This window comes from Schistocerca nitens, chromosome 9 (genome assembly GCF_023898315.1).
Source record: "Schistocerca nitens isolate TAMUIC-IGC-003100 chromosome 9, iqSchNite1.1, whole genome shotgun sequence".
NCBI lineage: Eukaryota > Metazoa > Arthropoda > Insecta > Orthoptera > Acrididae > Schistocerca > Schistocerca nitens.
In genome coordinates, this window is record NC_064622.1 from 282,760,131 (window position 1) to 282,781,067 (window position 20,937).

A 20,937-nucleotide genomic window follows, 5' to 3' on the forward strand; every position below is an offset into this window, starting at 1 on the left:
TTACATAAGTGTGTTCATATATCGATGCCGGCCGGAGTGGCCCATCGGTTCTAGGCGCTACAGTCTGGAACCGTGCGACCGCTACGGTCGCAGGTTCCAATCCTGACTCGGGTATGGATGTGTGTGGTGTCGTTAGGTTAGTTAGGTTTAAGTAGTACTAAGTTCTAGGGGACTGATCACCTCAGACGTTAAGTCTCATAGTGCTCAGGGCAATTTGAACCATATATTGATACATGTGTTGCAGATGTATATGTGACATATCTATATAGACTGGCATGTTAGAGGTTCTAAATGTTAACAAAAGACTGCAGTGTGAACAGGGTGCTGAAGCTATTAATGCGCCTGCAATGTGTCGTAGTATTAAGGACAGGGAGAAGGAAATTTCTATATTGTATTCGGATGCAAAATAATTAAAATATATAGCTTCGAGAGTTGTTTCAAGCGGATAAAATAAGAAAACAAGACGATATGTCACTATTAACTAAATAAAAATGATAGCAGTAAGAAGGAAAGGTAAAAAGTTCTAAAAGTTGTTTGCAACAGCAGAGAAATAACATGGTGTAAAAAATTTACACAATTACACAAAATGTAATCAAAAGATGGACAGAATGAGATTTTTACTCTGCAGCGGAGTGTGCGCTGATATGAAACTTCCTGGCAGATTAAAATTGTGTGCGCCGAACGAGACTCGAACTCGGGAATTTGCCTTTCGCGGGCAAGTGCTCTACCAACTGGGCTACCGAAGCACGACTCACGCCCAGCCCTCACAGCTTTACTTCTGCCAGTATCTCGTCTCCTACCTTCCAAACTTTACACAAGCTCTCCTGCGAACCATGCAGAACTAGCACTCCTGAAAGAAAGGATATTGCGGAGACATGGCTTAGCCACAGCCTGGGGGATGTTTCCAGAATGAGATTTTCACTCTGCAGCGGAGTGTGCGCTGATATGAAACTTCCTGGCAGATTAAAACTGTGTGCGCCGACCGAGACTCGAACTCAGGACCTTTGCCTTTCGCGGGCAAGTGCTTTACCAACTAAGCTACCGAAGCACGACTCACGCCCAGCCCTCACAGCTTTACTTCTGCCAGTATCTCGTCTCCTACCTTCCAAACTTTACACAAGCTCTCCTGCGAACCATACAGAACTAGCACTCCTGAAAGAAAGGATATTGCGGAGACATGGCTTAGCCACAGCCTGGGGGATGTTTCCAGAATGAGAATTTCACTCTGCAGCGGAGTGTGCGCTGATATGAAACTTCCTGGCAGATTAAAGCTTCTGTAAAGTTTGGAAGGTAGGAGACGAGATACTGGCAGAAGTAAAGCTGTGAGGGCTGGGCGTGAGTCGTGCTTCGGTAGCTCAGTTGGTAGAGCACTTGCCCGCGAAAGGCAAAGGTCCCGAGTTCGAGTCTCGGTCGGCGCACACAGTTTTAATCTGCCAGGAAGTTTCATATCAGCGCACACTCCGCTGCAGAGTGAAAATCTCATCCCCCAGGCTGTGGCTAAGCCATGTCTCCGCAATATCCTTTATTTCAGGAGTGCTAGTTCTGCATGGTTCGCAGGAGAGCTTCTGTAAAGTTTGGAAGGTAGGAGACGAGATACTGGCAGAAGTAAAGCTGTGAGGGCTGGACGTTAGTCGTGCTTCGGTAGCTCAGTTGGCGCCGGCACGGTAGCTCAGCGTGTTCGGTGAGAGGGTTACGCGCCCTCTGTAATAAAAAAAACTGAGTTAATCGATCATCAACGACCTTAAACGGATGTCTTACGACGTCCGCCCCGAGCAGACACAACGAACGGAAACGAACAAAATGAGATTTAAAAAAAAAAAAAAAAAGGTTGGTAGAGCACTTGCCCGTGAAAGGCAAAGGTCCCGAGTTCGAGTCTCGGTCGGCGCATACAGTTTTAATCTCCCAGGAAGTTTCAAAAGATGGACAGTTTATAACCTAGTATCATAGATGACATATGGTCTAACGTAAAAATATGCTACCAGCTGTTAAAACGACGTCACATGATGAAGCGAGTAATAGTATGTATGACAGAGTACCTCATAAAATATCTAAAGTTATAAAAGTTTTGAACAGTAGCAGTTTGGTGCAGCAATGAAGTGACAGGGTGCGAGATTTATATACAAAAAAAAAAGAAGTTATGCAGCACTCCAGTTCCCAGAACTCCCGAAGATAGACGCTGACTGTGGATATTGTATCACAGACACAGTTCCTTTGACTGTTCAGAGATGTCACTAAACCCGCCCAAAGATGTAAACAACCATCCATGAGCAGCGCCTATTAGACGGAGGGGGTCCGACAGCCGATCAGTTCCAGTCATTCCACCAGGAAGGAGGTATATGGCTCGTGTTGTCTGCAGTTCAACCATGCCCACACGGCCGTTCGATCGCGTCTGCATTGTTACTTTGTGCCAGGAAGGGCTCTCAACAAAGGAAGTGTCCAGGCGTCTCGGAGTGAACCAAAGCGATGTTGTTCGGACATGGAGGAGATACAGAGAGACTGGAACTGTGGATGACATGCCTCGCTCAGGCCGCTCAAGGGCTACTACTGCAGTGGATGACCGCTACCTACGGATTATGGCTCAGAGGAGCCCTGACAGCAACGCCACCATGTCGAATAATGATTTGTGCATTCACAGGACGTCGTGTTATGACTCAAACGGTGTGCAATAGGCTGCATGATGCGCAACTTCACTCACGACGTCCATATGAGGTCTAACTTTACAACCACGACACCATGCAGTGCGGTACAGATGGGCCCAACAACACGCAGAATGGACCGCTCAGGATTGGCATCACGTTCTCTTCACCGATGAGTGTCGCATATGCCTTCAACCAGACAATCGTCGGAGATGTGTTAGGAGGCAACGCGGTCAGGCTGAATGCCTTAGACACACTGTCCAGCGAGTGCAGCAAGGCGGAGGTTCCCTGCTTTTCGGGGTGTCATTATGTGGGGCCGACGTACGCCACTGGTGGTCATGGAAGGCGCCGTAACGACTGTATGGTACGTGAATGCCATCCTCCGACCGATGGTGCAACCATATCGGCAGCATATTGGCCAGGCATTCGTCTTCATGGTCGACAATTCGCGCACTCATTGTGCACATCTTGTGAATGACTTCCTTCAGAATAACGACTGGAGTGGCCAACTTGTTCTCCAGACATGAAACCTATCGAAAATTGAAACATCCCCTTAGAAAAATTTATAAATGACAGTGCTGGAAAACCTCTACGGTATTTGATTTTCAAACAGCTGAGCAGAACTCAACGTACTCAGACATTTCTCTCTGTACTTATTCTGATCAACACTAAACTGACACACAATATTTTTTTAGCGCAACGCAATCTGACTTTCAATAATCCCTACAAAAGAATGGCCCTGACTAACGATAACCTACACCTTTCATGAATCACTTACCTCACAAAAATCTTCGTTACTCAAACTACTGCAATACAGCGTGCGCCAATACTGCCAGCTAAATAAAAGATTCTAACTACTGAAGGCACTAACTACTGATAGGCATAGTTAGCAAATGAAAGATTTTGATGGAGAAAAACAATGCATTTACCTTAATAGTGTTCAAAAGTCGTAATATATATATCACTTCATAACATCCAGTCTTACAAATTTCCTTTTTCTGACGGACACACGTCCAGATCGTCCGCTCTCAAAACTCTGCCGTCTCTCTCCCCACATCCACCACCGCTGGCGGCTCACCTCCAACTGCGCAACGCTATGCGCTGTTCACATCCAGCTGCCCAACACTACAATAGAGAATATTCCAACAATGCAAACCAGCCACAGACTGCACACAGCACAGATAGTGATTTTCATACAGAGCGCTACGTGGCGTTACCAACATAAAAACCTAAACAGCCTACTTACAAAATGGCTAGGATAGATTTAAAAGGGCTGTTTATGGGCGACATAACCCACCAACCACTCTAAGGGATCTACGCCGAATCGCCTTTGAGGAGTGGAACAATGTGGGCCAACAGCGCCTTGATGAACATGTGGATAGTGTGCCACGACGAACACAGACATGCACCAATGCAAGAGGACGTGCTATTGGGTATTAAAGGTAACAGTATGTACAGCAATGTGTACCACCGCCTCCGAAGGTCTCGCTGTATGGTGGTACAACATGCAATGTGTGAATTTCATGAGCAATAAAGAGGGCAGAAATGATGTTTATGTTGATCTCTATTCCCATTTTCTGTACAGGTTCCGGAACTCTCGGAACTTATTTTAATGGGTATATAACGATCAATACAGAGTGTCCGGAAATTCCTCTTTACAAACTCATAGGTTTTGTAGAGAGGAGTTAGTACAGAATATTTTAAATAGGCATCCATGTCCTTAAACATACCGTTTCCATACTACGGGCGTTTGAACACATGTTTGCTAGGTAGGTATGCAACAGGGTAGTGATGTGGTTATCCACAACGTCCGACTCCATCGCATACCCTTTTCGCCACAGTTACGCAACGGCTTCGAGAAAGGGCTCCCTTCACCGTAAGCAGGCGTGCCTGCCGTGCTCCAAGGAAAAGTTGCACACCCGAACTGGAAAGAGCCGTGCTGCACCACGTTTCCTTTTTGTTTCTACGGTTATTAATGATTGGAGCTGTAAGGCAAATAATGTGCTTGCGTCATGCCTAATGAATTACTTGCAAAAGTCGTCGTGTTGCCAACATGTTTTCAGAATGGTTGTAGCACGGAAACGGTACATTTCAGAACATACGTTCCAATTCGCAATATTACCATAAGTCCCTTCTCTACGCCCTAACAGTTTGTAAGGAATTGCCGAATACCCTGTATAGTATTAAACTATGGTCTGGTTATAATCTAGTATCATGGCCTGAGGTCGTCCAACGTAAAATGTTCCTTCGGTGGCTTAAAAAGCTAGGGGATATCAGCATAGTCCAGTCAGCTTAAAATGGTTAAATGTTAACACATGCGTGATGTTACTAGGTATTAAAATGTAAAGGTAGGTTATTCAGCTGACAAAAACATATTCAAAATCTTCATAACCATGTTCCATATTAATATGTTTTGGTTGCTATTATCAAACCCTAATTAAATTTAAAGTACTTATAACCTATAAAGGTCCGCAGCTCGTGGTCTTGCGGTAGCGTTCTCGCTTCCCTCGCACGGGGCCCCGGGTTCGATTCCCGGCGTGTTCAGGGATTTTTCCTGCCTCGAGATGACTGGATGTGTTTTCATTATCATCATTCATCCCCATTACGGTCGGAGGAAGGCAATGGCAAACCACCTCCGCTAAGACCTTGCCTAGTACGGCGGTGAGGGTCTCCCGCATCGTCCCCTACGCTCCTCGGAGTATGGGACCTCATCGTCATGGTCAACCTAAAAAGTTACAAAAACTGAGGAAGACATATGGCATAGCGGACCTGAAAAACCAGGCTAAGCGACAAGACGGATCTTAACCAGTGGATTTGGTTCAGAAATCAATAACAATCTACGTTCATAATCACCTCTCCATTCATCCTATTTGCACTTTAGTATATTTGGTGCACTTGGCTCTTACATTTTGTAATTTATATTTCAGTCACAGGAACTGGTGCATCAGTGAGGGGAATCTCTTTATTAAGTGCCACTTTTATTTATTGATATCAAATATCCGGGTTTTGCATTATCAACCTGTCCCTCACGAACGTGTACAAAGCTGTAAAAACACAAACTTTCAATAAAAGCACATCGGGTTTGGAGTCTACTGGGGATACGTAGCTCACCATCGGATTGTTCACATTTCCTCATCGGTCAGTCTAAATAGGCATAATGAATAATGCAAAGTGGTTAGTCTCGTAATTGAATTATAGCTATTTTTCAGGTCTCAGAGCATTATAAATGTTGTCGAATGATGTTAGGCCATTACTTTTTTCCCATTTAATGCAATATAATCGTGTATACTTTGAATACTGCACGCACACAGGTATAGAATGTAGTGCCGAATAAATGGAGTGTTCCGAAAATAGTCACTTGTATGGTAATTCACCCGCATTTCAATCACAACCATCTATTCCTGTATTTGCTTATGCAGCCAGATTGCAGAGCAACTGTGCAGAGGCCGACTGGTTAGTGAAAAGCTACTGTTTTGTGTAGCGACTTAACAAGAACGCGCCTGATAGTTAGTTCTTCATGAGAACTTACGGTTATGATTTTACTTTCCCAAATATGACTGTCGGAACCGTACACATTTTCCTTATCAGTCGATGTTCTTTTTCGTTGGCGTATTTTATTTTTCACACAGTTGCATGTCCTGTTTTTTTTTTACTCAGCAGTGTTAGCAAAGAGAACTTGGGACGTATCACAGTAGTATATACTCAGGTATAACGAATGCTGCTCCAGCACGATCCACTTTTAAAGTATTTTCTGGAACACGTTGAATACCACACGAGAGCGACGTTACTGCAGCCGGTTTCGTCGTCATTCTAGAGCTCTGTCTGTATTGTTTACAACCCACGTCATTTAATTTAGTATTATTCCAACAGACATCCGTATCACTGAAACAAATCGTGTTTCTTCGGAAAGGAAATATTCATGCGCGCATTGAAAAATTACCGCACTGAAGTAATTACACTTATAATTGTTGGTTCTACTGGTAGGTCGACAGAATTTCGGATGGTATCCTTCGTAAGAGACTGACAAATCTACTGCAGAGTTGCACCAAACGCATTTGCGAATGCCACATTTTATTTCTAACAGACTGACGGAAAAAAATATCGCAACAGCAACAAGGAGTTGTGGGACATAAACGAAATTTGGTATGCGTGTCTCTATATCTGAGAGGTGATGTCTATTCAAATTTCACCCACATTGCATAAGTGGGGCCTGTTAGCGTCAGTATGAATGTCGCGGAATACCCACCGCACACCCTTTTTACTTTATATGCATTTTATATGGCATAATATTTTAATTAACTTTATATTGCTTATTGTTGCAAGCACGACAGATAAAATACGATTCTCACTATTAGTTTCTGCAGTTGAAAATATTTTAACTTTATGCACTTTGACCTATTATGTGGGGATACGCACAACACTGAAAGATTTACTGCTGTGGACGTACGGTCTTTAATTTGCAAACTATTTTTATACAACACTGATCTGTCTTGTTAGACATGGAACATGGTATCATTATTGTAACTAAAGTGCGCGTCATATATCTTGGCGGCCGAGTTTAGGTTCGTTCTGCGCATCTGACGTCAGAAAACACAGTCAGCCAATGAACAGAGAACGACGTTGCCAGATCTCGACTGCAGTGCAGAGCACGGACGAGTCTATTCAGTTTTAGAAACGTTCAGTCATAAATACAGTAATAGAACAAAAGCAATGTCTTGACAGCAGACTTTCTTTTATAGAAAGTTTGGAAAAACATTCTTTATACCAATTGCTTCATATTCTATTAATTAATTAAACCAAACAAGCAATAAGACTCCTAATTCAGGCGATAGCAAGGAAAGGGGTTTGTTTGAATCTCACAAACTGCTTTTTCGCAATAAAGAACAGCGGTAATTGTTTATTTCCTATTGTACTTCGACGAAGCGTGAGTAATTCATAGTCATACCAACAGCGTTTATAAGTAGTTGCGTGAGGTGTTACGTCCTTATGGAGTTACACTGTTCGATGAGCCGATGTAGCGGAACGGTTAAGGTGTTAGGCTGCCTAGTGAAAGGTTACGAGTTAGTTCCGTTTCAGCCGCGCTCGCGAGTGGCCGCTGTTAACTGTTGCGCTGCACTTCAGTGTTTACATTGCTGTACTTGTGCTTCGCCGAGTGCCGTCCGTCCGTTAATCTCCGTGTTCGTTCCTGTTCCTTGTGATCTGATCGCTCTTTCTGGTCTTGCTGCTGCTACTTGGAATTTCGGTTGTTTAACCGAAATTGCTTCGCTGGATTAACCATGGCTACAAACCTCAGGAAGAATACTCTGGTATTTGCTTTTGACAAAGAATCCCGTCCTGTTCAGCCGACATCCCTGGAAATAGATGACTGGATTACACAGGTAATTGGTCTAAATTCTGAAACCGTTCATACCTGGCAACTGGATCAGGAAAAATACTGTGTTTTTGTCAAGTTAATCAGTGCTTCGACTGTTGATAAAGTGTTACGAAAGTGGGGCTATGAAGTAGATTTTGTGCATAGAAATGGTTACAAAAGTAAGGTTTCCATCTATAGAGCGGACATTCATTACAAAACCGTTCGTGTCTTGAATCTCCCCATTGAAATTGAAAATGATAAGATTAAGGAAGCTCTTTTAAACTACGGAGACGTTAAATCAATTGCAAATGAAAGATGGTCGCCTCGCTTTAAACTGCAGTGTTTTAACGGGGTCCGCTGTGTAGAGATGGACGTTAAGACGAATATTCCGTCTCACATAACTGTTTGTGGGTATAAGGCACAAATTGTTTATACAGGTCAGGAAGCTACATGTCATATATGTAACGAAACCGGCCACTTCAGACAGGAATGTCCGCGGCGAACTGTTGTGCTTAAAAGTAATTTGATACAGCGTCAGAAGCTTACCTTAAATGATCTGTTACCTAAGAATAGCCCAGAACAACTGGTTGACGATGTTAACGCAGCGGGACAAGCTGATGTCTCCCTTCACGATAACAGTCAATTTCCCCCGTTAACAACAAAAGGAAACCCTGTTGCCACTACTCGTGAAACTGAAATGCAACCGAAAAAACGACCTCTGGACATAACTGATAGTTGTTCAGAGGACGAGCTGTCTTGTCCCTCTCCCTCACTTCGCAAGCAAAAACAGTGCGATGAGGAGGCAGAGGAACCTGAAGGCAAAATGCGAATGGAAACTAATGAACAGAAAGATAATACACATACGGTACCAGAAAATGAAAGGGGTGTAAGCAGCATTAATTTGCAAGAAACAACAGGTGCAGTAGCCGATTGCAAAGATCAGAATCTATCTGTTAATAAACAAATTCAGGGAGAGGATGCAAAACTGCAGTCTCCATTTGTTTCCCTCGATCAGAAAGTGAGTGAAATTAATAAACAACGAGGAAGTGGTGGCCAAACTGAAATCACGGTCAACACCTCAGGGCAGGCGCCGGCAACCGAAATTGCTAAAGCGTCTGCTGCTGCTCCAGACAAGCCGCGAAGTAAAATACCGACGCAACCAAATGAGAATGTAGCTCGTAACCAAGGGAAGGGAAAATCCAGTAGGGGCGACCCAAGCCCAAAGAATGTTCAGTCCGAAACGGTTGTACACGAATCACTGGAGGAAAAATCAGAAAGTTCACCAGGAAATCAGTCTGCTTGCGGTACAAGAGAAAACATCAGAAGTAGAAAAAAAACGGGACAGTAACTAATAAACTGATTGAAGTGTTATTCCATGTTCAGCCTTCCGAGAAAACTGTTACAGCTTAACTGAACCCTGAACCACAGTAAACTAAATTAGTTCAACAAAACAACTACATAGTGACAGCACAATGACGCAATCTTATTCTGTCACCACTATAAACATAAATAAAATCACGACCGGTTTGAAATTATCGGCCCTTAAGGAATTTTTGTACGAATCCGCGACTGATATTGCCCTGTTACAAGAAGTTCTAATTTCGGATTTGGTAATTCCCGGTTTTGTCAGTTACATAAATGTGTCTCCCGAAACAAGTGTTGGAACAGCTATTTTGGTAAGGGAAGGGATTACAGTAAGCGAGGTGGAACGACTGGAATCCGGAAGGGGAATAGGACTAAATGTCTATGATGTGACTACCATCAACTTGTACGCCCCTTCAGGAAGTTCTCATCGAGCTGACAGGGCACGATTCTTCAAGGATGACTTGATATACTTGTTAAGGAAATCACCAAGACAGTTATTACTTGGAGGTGATTTTAATTGTGTTTTAAATCGAAAAGATCAGTTACCTAATTTTAATTTCTCAAGTGAACTAAAACAATTAGTTACTGGTTTAGAATTAAAGGATATATGGGAAATCAAATACCCCTCCACTGTTGAGTTCACTTATGTCACGGCAACATCACGTAGCAGGATTGATAGACTATATATTTCTAAAAATCTTGTAACTTCCGTGACAAAAGTAGAAACCATTCCTACGTACTTTTCAGACCATTCAAGTGTCTTAGCTTGCATAAATCTAACAAGACAGCCGGTTCGCCGATTCAAGAATCAGTGGAATTTGAACACTTCCTTGTTAGTTAATCATGATTTAGAAGATCTGATTAGAGAAACATGGGCAATATGCCTGCGAGCCCGTAGTAGATATGCCACTGCTATTGACTGGTGGGTTAAAATGGCAAAGCCAAAGTTGAGGAAAGTTCTTATTCAATACAGTGCACAGAGCGCAAGGGAAATGAAATGCACTATAGAGTATTACTATTCCGTTTTGAGAGATCTATATGATCAAGTCTCAGCAGGTTCCTCACTTCGGATAGCAGACATAAAAAAAGTCAAAGCCAAGTTACTTAATATCAAGAGAAGTCAAATGGAAGGGTTGAAAATAAAATCGAAGGCAAATTCGGTGTCAGCAGATGAAACTACTTCCCTATATCATTTAGTGAAGCATACGAAAAACGGGAGAAGGACTTTTATTGAAGAAATTCGAACAAAACACGGCACGATTCTCAGAACCCAGCAGGATATCATGGACGAGATTTATCGCTATTATTGCGAGCTATATTCTGTACATCAAAGTAGTGATGCTTCCTTGGAAGAATTCCTTGACATCCTAGCCCCACAGCTGACAGAAGATGACAACGAAAATTTTCTCGAGGTTGTCAGTGAAGAAGACGTGTATGAGACTCTGTGCGCCTCGCCACCAAAAAAATCCCCAGGACCGGATGGTCTGCCAGCGGAGTTTTACATCCGTTACTGGCCAATAGTAGGTGCGAAAATCACGGACATTGTAAATGAGGTTATTCAGGGTAAAATGATTCCGGCTGAGTTTAAGGAGAGTAAAATTGTTCTGGTGCCAAAAAATAATGGAAACAAAGATTTAAATAATTTTCGTCCAATTTCACTGCTGAATTCTGATTATAAATTAATAGCTAGAGTAATAAACAAGAGAATTTCATGCCTTACAGATAAAATTATTAGTCAACATCAGAACTGTGCGCAAGGCAGAACCATTTTTCAAAATCTAGCGGAATTCAGGGATATCATTGCAATAACTTCTGTAACAAACATAAAGTGTGCTTTATTGTTTTTAGATTTTTATAAGGCGTTCGATGTAGTAAACCATGAATATCTTCTACGGACATTGAAGAAAATAGGTTTCAACGATAGGGTTATACAGCTGATTAAGAACATAGCAACTGGAATAAATGCTAAAATAGCGGTGAATTGTCAACAATCCAGGCCGATGCAAATACAACGAGGTGTTCCTCAAGGAAGTCCTCTGTCCATGTCGCTCTTCGCAATTTCGCTAGAACCTTTCCTCCGACATGTCCATGCTACATTAAAAGGCTTAACATTATCAGGAAACAAAACAGTTATAAGAGCCTATGCTGACGATATAGGGGTCATTATAAGGAATAATGACGAGGTAACCACGCTAGCAACAGTGATTGATTCGTACTGTAGAGCATCTGGAGCCAATGCAAACGGAAAAAAAAGTAAGATGTTAAATCTCAGAGGTTTTGATAATATCAACGTCGAGTGGGCAAAATTAGTCCGACAACATAAAACACTTGGGATCACCCTGACAGCGTGCCCTATGAAAATGACGGCTTTAAATTGGAAAGTTGCAGCAGATAAAGTGCAAGGAGCCATTGTAGAGAATTTAACTCGATATATGAACCAAGTTCAAAGAACACAGTATATCAACTCATGCATCCTTGCTAAGGCTTATTATACTGCCCAACTGTTTCCAATACCGAGAATGATAGCGAGAAGAATAATGTCCAAAATCACAAAATTTTTGTGGAGAGGTGAAGTGTTCAGAGTACCTGCTAAAGTAGCCACTTTGGATCCTAAAAATGGTGGACTAGGATTAACTGATATAACGGATAAAGCCTCTGCTCTTTTTATCAAAAGGCAAGTTAATTTAATAAGAGACTCGCGAGAAAGCATCACCAGCCAACTTTTCGAGATCATTAAACCTCCAAGCCTGCTTCCCCCGATTGACGTGCAGAATATCAACAGTCGCTTACAGCACGTGAGGATTTTCTATGTTGAGTTTAGTTATGTCAGTGTCGAACTCAGGCAGTCCCGACACTTAACATCGAGAGCCATAATGCGGGAACGAAAGAAAAGCGAAGAAAGAAACAAAATAGAACGACAGTTTCCAAACATTGAGTGGACTGAGATTTGGAAAAACATTAGTTCCAATGTGCTCACGTCTAACATAAAAACGTCATGGTACAAGACAGTTAACAACATAGTTAGCACCAATGAAAGACTGCACGCAATCGGACTCTGTGAAACAAATTTATGTCAACAATGCCATCTAGTTGACACAGTAATTCATCGATATACTTGCAGTGGTCACATGAATAGTTGGAAGTGGATCCGGGAGCAAATAGCTCTGATTACAAGAACATCCCCTGAGTATATATCGCTGTCATTGATACACAGGCCTGAAGCACGCTATTTCCCAGAAGCAAAAAATAACGCTGTGTACTGGTTGCTGGGAAATTTCGTTAACTACGTCCTTAACAAATTAGGATCCGATAGCATCATAGAGTTCAAGGTACACATGCTGTGTGAGTTCCACAAAATTAGAAGCTATTCGAATCACAAGAAAAAGTTCGGTAATATGCTAAAAATTGTATTTGAAAGAATGGGCATTGGTTAATATAAAAAAGAAGACTGTGTTGACAGTGATGTATTGTAGTTACCCTAAGGATACTATTTAAGATTTTACAGTATATTTATGATGTGTGCTTTCTCTACTTCAGAGAGTAGTTTTTTGAAATTTATAAGCTAATGTACAGAACTTATGTGCCATTGATATTGTGTGTCTAATAGTGCCAAACACAAAACATGAAAGGTGCATTATTGGCTTATACTAGAAATTTGTAAATAGACAGTTTTTATAGAAATCTCCTTATCGATTTGTTAAAACCATAAGATTCTATCCGATAAATGTAATATTCAATGGCTGGCACATTGCCCTGTTCATTTTTGCAGTGAAAGACTGATTATATAGATCTGATCACTTCAAATACTTAGATCCAATTAATGTCCAGAAAGTGTAGTTGGAAGGCTAGTCAACTTTATATCTCCTTTCCGCCATTCTCAAGTATTTATGTTTAATTTAATTCTTTCTGGTGATTTAGTCAGTAACACAATCTTCTGTTGTCTTTCCTTAATGTCAGCGCAATGAAATGATCAAACCGCTTTGTTTAAATAACTTCATGTATGTATAACTTAGTATGTATTTACAATGTGTAACATTGTTATTTTTAATAAAGGTTTTATTTAAGAAAAAAAAAAAAAGTTCAAACCTTGAGTGGTGCTTAATATTTTCTTTATTTAAAAACAATATTGGAGTGCCTTACTTCACGATTTTTATTCGTTTGAATGAAATTTCTAGTGCTTTGCCTCTTCATTAACTTTTTCGCTGCTGCAGACACGTGCTCCCCGCATTCCGCGCTGTGCGCGATTTTGTCATCACTGCACTTCTCGCCTGTGCAGACACATGGTGTTCCCACTGCTTTGACACACTTATCATTCGATTTCACAAAAACTATTTGGCCAAAAAATTTGATTTTTACACGCCTTCTTGACTGATACCTACCCCCCATAAATGACTTAATTTGTTTTGATGTGTAGCATTAAATGTAGTAAACCATTGCACGAAATTTTGAAGAGTTTGCAGAGGTAAAGTCCATAGCGTATACTTTCCGTATGGTCGATTTTAGTTGCCACAATGTTGAGAATGAAATGTGGACAAGATACCTAAATTTCATATAATATTTACTGTATAACAATATCTCATTTAATTTAAGTACCACATAGGTGTCGTATGTAATATTGAGAAATATTCCGTCTTTCGCGACTGTAATAAAAGTTTTATTTACACAGGGCGCGTTTGGCTTTATTTTAAAGTGAAAGGTGAAAAGGTATGGCACATACACAATGGTATTCATGTTCTATTTCTTGTTTTTGTTCCACAGTCGCAGTTTTACCAATGGTATTGAAATATATCCCTCTTCTGCAACTGTAATAAGCGACTTATTTAGACCAGATGCGTTTCTCTCTTTTGAAGCATCATAAGAGGACTGTATTTTGTGTCCTCCATTGCCAAGTCACCTTTCGTAGTTTTGTGCTGCGGTAGCACAATATTCAACGTTTGTGTTGGCTCATCAGTGTTTTAGCAAATAAATGCTGTTTGTGTGTGCCACACACAAAATTATATTTGACATAGCTCTGAGCACTTCACTGACAGACGGTATATTCAACCCCTAATGTTTTTGTAAGTCCACAGTTTTGTTTAATGTATTTTGTCTACTTCCTTTTGATTGATTGAAGTGCTTTAAAATAAAGCCAAACGTGCCCAGTGTAAGTAAAACTTTTGTTACAGTCGCGAAAGGTGGAATATTTCTGAATATTACATATGACACTTATGTGGTACTTAAATTAAATGAAATATATAGGTATCTTGTCCACATTTCATTCTCAACATTGTGGCAACTAAAATCGACCATCCGGAAAGTATACTCTATGGACTTTACCTCTGCAAACTCTTCAAAATTTCGTGCAATGGTTTACTATATTTAATGCTGCATGATAACTGCGTTGAACATCGAAACAAAATTAAGTCATTTATGGGGGGAAGGTATCAGTCAAGAAGATAGGTAAAAATCTAATTTTTGAGCCAAATAGTTTTTGTGGAATCGAATGATAAAGAGTGTCAAAGCAGTCGGAACACACTGTGTCTGCACAGGCGAGCAGTGCAGTGACAAAATCGCCCACAGCGCGGAATGCAGGGAGCACGTCTTTGTAGCAGCGAAAGGGTTAATGCGGCCGTGGTGGCTTTACTTCATGAACTGCGCGCTCCCCCCTTAACGTAAGCTTGCGAACTATGCTATACTATGGCGCTGCTTCTCTTGGCGCGTGTGTCGTGTGCAACTGGCAACGCAGCAATCTCCCGCATCTAGGCGGGCATGCGCGAGCCGCCAAGATAAAAGAATTGAATTATAATTATGGAATAAAAAAACGGCCTTCGCTACTTTCATCTCTTGAATGCACTGAAAATTACTCTTATTACCTGTACGGAAGTTACAGTATGTTATGTTCGCTAAACGTAAAAGCTGCAGTGTATTTTATTTTATATATGAACACTATTAACTGCCACGACTAAAATGAGAGCACGAAGCTAAAAAAATGAAATTTGATTTTTATGTTATTAGCCAGAACAGGTTTTGCACAGAAGTCTTTGATCACACACAAGTAAAATTTTATCACTCATGGATTATTTACGTAACTGATAACATAATAGCAGCTGCCCATGTCAACCTGAAAATGACATAATAAAATCCACAATTTCCCTCTGAAGTCTCCAGGAAACAAAGAGATAATTTTAATGTACCGTTACATGCCCGCTATATTGCGGGAAAACTGCTTTCATTCAATTTAATTTGAATTTGCCGCGGCAGCGGTTCCCGCGATAGGTGCACGGCTCTGCGTCATGAAGAATTCCTAATATGCTGAAAATGGCTAGGAATGTGGAACGATATCTTGGGCAAGCTAGCAATAAATTATTACACGTAATAATTTTAACAATTTCTATATTCAAAAAATCAGTATAAATTGAAAGTACACACATTTAACAAATATCAGCCTCCAATGGCGTCTTTCTTGATCAAAGGACAAACGAAGGCTACCTAAGCATTCAAGCGAGCGTCACAGGCTCTTACAACTTTAACGGCTACAAGAAGACAGAGAGAGTAATGTTTTAACCTCCACTATTTATAGGCAATTGACGGTGCATCTTTGTAATTATTTTTAATTATCATTGTCTGCTTCGATAGATACATTCGCCGACCACAGACGTTATTTGTGAAATAAGGATACATAAATATTGCACAAACATAAGAATGAAAAATTGTTATTTCCTTTCATACATAATCTACAACCATTCATACAGTAATGAAATAATAATACAGATAAATGTTTATTTTTTATGTATTATAACGATTTTGTAGATGTCTTGCCAGGAGACGTCACATGAGGATGCGAATCAGGTTTGATTTAAATACACACTGTAACGGCCCTGATCGTTAGTTACCTCCGATATTGGATACAAGAAATTGATATTATTCAAGAATTCCTTTAAGGCGACAAAGACGTCATTATCAACATCTAACTGACTTTGAACGAGGTCGTGTAATAGGGCTACAAGAAGCTAGATACGCCTTCTGCGATACTGCAGAAAGGCTTAACAGAGGTGTAGCCACTATACGTGATTGCTGGCAGTGGTGGTTAGGGTGGTCACAAGAAGATCGGGTTCCGGACGGTCACATGCACTACCGAGAGGGAAGATCATCGTGTACGGCATGTGGCTCTGGCGCACTCTACTGCATCTTCAGCAGCAATTCGAACATCATTTGTCACCACGGTGACACAACGAACTGTTACAAATCGGCTACCTCAAGGACAGCTCTGAGCCAGACGTTCTGTAGCGTGCACTCCACTGACCCCAAACCACCCATTTGCTACGTCATTGGTGTCACGCGAGAGCTCACTGGAGTATGGGGTGGAGGTCTAGTGTCGGCAACTTTCCTTGGCCTGCTCGATCACCAGATCTGTCTCCAGTCGCGCACATTTGGGATGTCATCGGACAACAACTCCAGCGTCATCCACAGCCAGCGTTAACTGTCCCTGTACTGGCCGACCAAGTATAGCAGGGATGGAACTCCACCCCAAAAACTGATATCCGCCACCCGCTCAGCACAATGTATGCCCATTAACATGTTTGCATTCAACATTCTAACGGTTAAATCGGTTACTCATATACCAGCATTTCACAGTTACAATGGCCAATCTCGCGATCACATTTACCTGTGATCTTGCTATATTAATCACTTTAATATGTTACCTAGAAAAATGCATTTTCGAACTTTCGCTACTCTACATTAATAATTTTTTTGTGTTGCGATTTATTTTTCCGTCAGCGTAGTAATATCGTCACATCACTACATTTAAAAAGAATGGTCTTTTCCGAAGAAATACCATTCGTTATAGCGACGTTTTTTGGGTGATAACGAAAACAAAATGACAAGGTTCAAACGCAGTACGATAATTACTTGAACTCTGCTATTACACTCGGTTGCGCTAACGTAGCTGATCGAAGACTGCTGCTCTCGTATGGTGTCCGCAAATCGTGCTCCATTGGCTAGCGTTGCTGCCTCTGGATCACGGGGTCCTGGATTCGATTTCCGGCCGATTGGGGTATTTTTTCAGCTCGGGGACTGGGTGTTTGCGTTGTACGCATCATTTCATCATCACTCGTGAAAGTGGCGTGACTGGACTGTGTAAAGATTAGGAATTTGTACGGGCGCTGATAACCGCGCAGTTGAGCGCCCACAAGCTAAATATCATCATCATCATCTCGTATGGTGTTCAACAGCCACGTAAAACTCTGAATCTTCTCTTCATGAAAATGCTTAAAAAGGGACTCTTACTAGACCAGTGTATGTTACAAGTATGTTTTAAAATCGTGCGAAATACGAGCAAAGTTGTTGCCCGGATTAACGTTCATTGTCCGACCGAAAACTTCCGGGACTGAGTTTGCTCCTGTGTATAAGCGACATCAGCACGTAACTAAGGTTGCAGTTTGAACTGACAACAGTAAACAATAGATGTGCGTTCAACCAGTCAATAGTGGGTATACAACAGATTTGCGTTCGATGAGTCAACTGTGAAAGAGGCAGTGTTAAGTAGTGGACGTGCTACTGTACTGAGTCAACACCGCTGTGTCATGTATCGCAAGAGTGCCACATCCCTAAATCAAGAGTTCAAGACTTTCTCCAGAAAATTTTGAACAACAAAAAGTATGTGCAAAGTTTGGTTCAAATGGTTCAAATGGCTCTGAGCACTATGGGAGGTCATCAGTCCCCTAGAACTTAGAACTACTTAAACCTAAGTAACCTATGGACATCACACACATCCATGCCCGAAGCAGGATTCGAACCTGCGACAGTAGCGGTCGCGCGGTTCCAGACTGAAGCGCCTAGAACCGCTCGGCCACAGCGGCCGGCCCAAAGTTTGGTCCTCACTCATTGACTTCACAGCAAAAATAACTATGCAGTGAAGCCAGGTGCGTTTTATTTGAAATTCAAAATGCGGACAGTTATTACTGCCGACGAGACTTTGTGTTATCGATATGAACCTAGCACAGAAGACAAAATGAAGCAACTCACACGAAGTGTCAAGGCTTGAACATTATAAACGACATTCAAAGCAGTGTGACGAGAGAGTAGAAAAACATCACAAATAAGGACCTTCTTGGCAGTTTCATTTGGCTGTATGAACGTTATATGGCTTGCACTAAGGTAGGGGGAGACTCCGAACACCTAGAGGATTAAACCAACCATATTAACTTTTCTCTGTTTCTTGTAAATAAAATCTCGAACGTATTGGGACAGACGGAATATGCTTCCCTTGTCAGTCTCATGATTTGGTACTGTCTGGCTAGAACCGGGGTACAGCAGCAATACACGGTCTGACAAGGGGACCGCGCCTACACGTCATCCTCGATTTCGTCCAAATTTACGGCATACGCAGGGCGTAGCCAGAAATGAAAGTTGACTTAGAAAAAATACATCACTTTTGGCCCGTATTGGGCGAGGCATGAGCCATATACCCTGATGTCACAGAAAGTTTTGGGATAGCGATATGCACATATTCTATACAGATGGAGGTATTCTCCCGTAAACAACGTACAAGAGGGCGATACATTGGCGGAGCTGTCATTTTTACTCAGGTGATTCATGCGAAAAGATGTCGGACATGATTATGTCCGCACGACGGTAATTAACAGACTTCGAACAAGAAATGGCAGCTGGAGCTAGACGCATGAAACATTGTTGTTGTTGTTGTGGTCTTCAGTCCTGAGACTGGTTTGATGCAGTTCTCGATGCTACTCTATCCTGTGCATGCTTCTTCATCTCCCAGTACCTACTGCAACCCACATCCCTCTGAATCTGCTTACTGTATTCATCTCTTGGTCTCCCTCTACGATTTTTAACCTCCACGCTGCCCTCCAATACTAAATTCGTGATCCCTTGATGCCTCAGAACATGTCCTACCAACCGATCCCTGCTTCTAGTCAACTTGTGCCACAAACTCCTCTTCTCCCTAATTCTATTCAATACCTCTTCATTAATTATGTGATCTACCCATCTAATCTTCAGCATTCTTCTGCAGCACCACAGTTCGAAAGTTTCTATTCTCTTCTTGTCCAAACTATTGATCGTCCATGTTTCACTTCCATACATGGCTACACTCCATACAGATACTTTCAGAAACGACTTCCTGACACTTAAATCTATACTGGATGTTAACAAATTTCTCTTCTTCAGAAACGCTTTCCTTGCCATTGCCAGTCACCATTTTATATCCTCTCTACTTCGACCATCATCAGTTATTTTGCTCCCCAAATAGCAAAACTCATTTACTACTTTAAGTGTCTCATTTCCTAATCTAATTCCCTCAGCATCGCCTGATTTAATTAGACTACATTCCATTATCCTCATTTTGCTTTTGTTGATGTTCATCTTATATCCTCCTTTCAAGACACTGTCCATTCCGTTCAACTGCTCTTCCAAGTCCTTTGCTGTCTCTGACAGAATTACAATGTCATCGGCGAACCTAAAACCTTTTATTTCTTCTCCATAGATTTCAATACCTACTCCGAATTTTTCTTTTGTTTCCTTTACTGCTTGCTCAATATACACATTGAATAACATCGGGAAGAGGCTACAGCCCTGTCTCACTCCCTTCCGAACCACTGCTTCCCTTTCATGTCCCTCGACTCTTATAACTGCCACATGGTTTCTGTACAAATTGTAAATAGCCTTTCGCTCACTGTATTTTAGCCCTGCCACCTTCAGAATTTGAAAGAGAGTATTCCAGTCAACACTGTCAAAAGCTTTCTCTAAGTCTACAAATGCTAGAAACGAAGGTTTACCGTTACTTAATCTATCTTCAAAATAAGTTGTGGGGTCAGTATTGCTTCACGTGTTCCCATATTTATACTGAATACAAACTGATCTTCCACGAGGTCGGCTTCTACCACTTTTTCCATTCGTCTGTAAAGAATTCGCGTTATTATTTTGCAGCTGTGGCTTATTAAACTGAGAGTTCGGTAATTTTCACACCTGTCAACCCCTTCTTTCTTTGGGATTGGAATTATTATATTCTTCTCGAAGTCTGAAGGTATTTCGCCAGTCTCATACACCTCGCTCACCAGATGTAAGAGTTTTGTCAGGACTGGCTCTCCCAAGGCTGTTAGTAGTTCTAATGGAATGTTGTCTACTGCCGGGGCCTTGTTTCGACTCAGGTCTTTCAGTGCTCTCTCAAATTCTTCACCCAGTATCATATCTCCCATTTCATCTTCATCTACATCCTCTTCCATTTCCATAATATTGTCCTCAAGTACATCGCCCTTGTATAGACCCTCTATACACTCCTTCCCACTTTCTGCTTTCCCTTCTTTGCTTAGAATTGGGTCTCCATGTGAGCTTTTGATATTCATACAAGAGGTTCTCTTTTCTACAAAGGTCTCTTTAATTTTCCTGTAGGCAGCATCTATCTCACCCCTAGTGAGATTGGCCTCTACATTCTTACATTTGTCCTCTAGCCTGCTTAGCCATTTTGCACTTCCTGTTCATCTCATTTTTGAGATGTTTGTATTCCTTCTTGCCTGCTTCATTTACTGCATTTTTATATTTTCTCCTTTCATCAATTAAATTCCATACTTCTCCTGTTACCCAAGG

At 41.5% G+C, this 20,937-nt stretch overlaps 1 non-coding gene across 1 annotated transcript; it reads left to right on the forward strand.

Annotated features, from left to right (window-relative positions):
- Nucleotides 1–1,344: 1,344 nt before the first annotated feature.
- Trnas-cga (transfer RNA serine (anticodon CGA)) lies at nucleotides 1,345–1,418 on the forward strand. The gene has a single exon. It is a non-coding gene; the product is annotated as a tRNA-Ser (tRNA).
- Nucleotides 1,419–20,937: the final 19,519 nt, after the last annotated feature.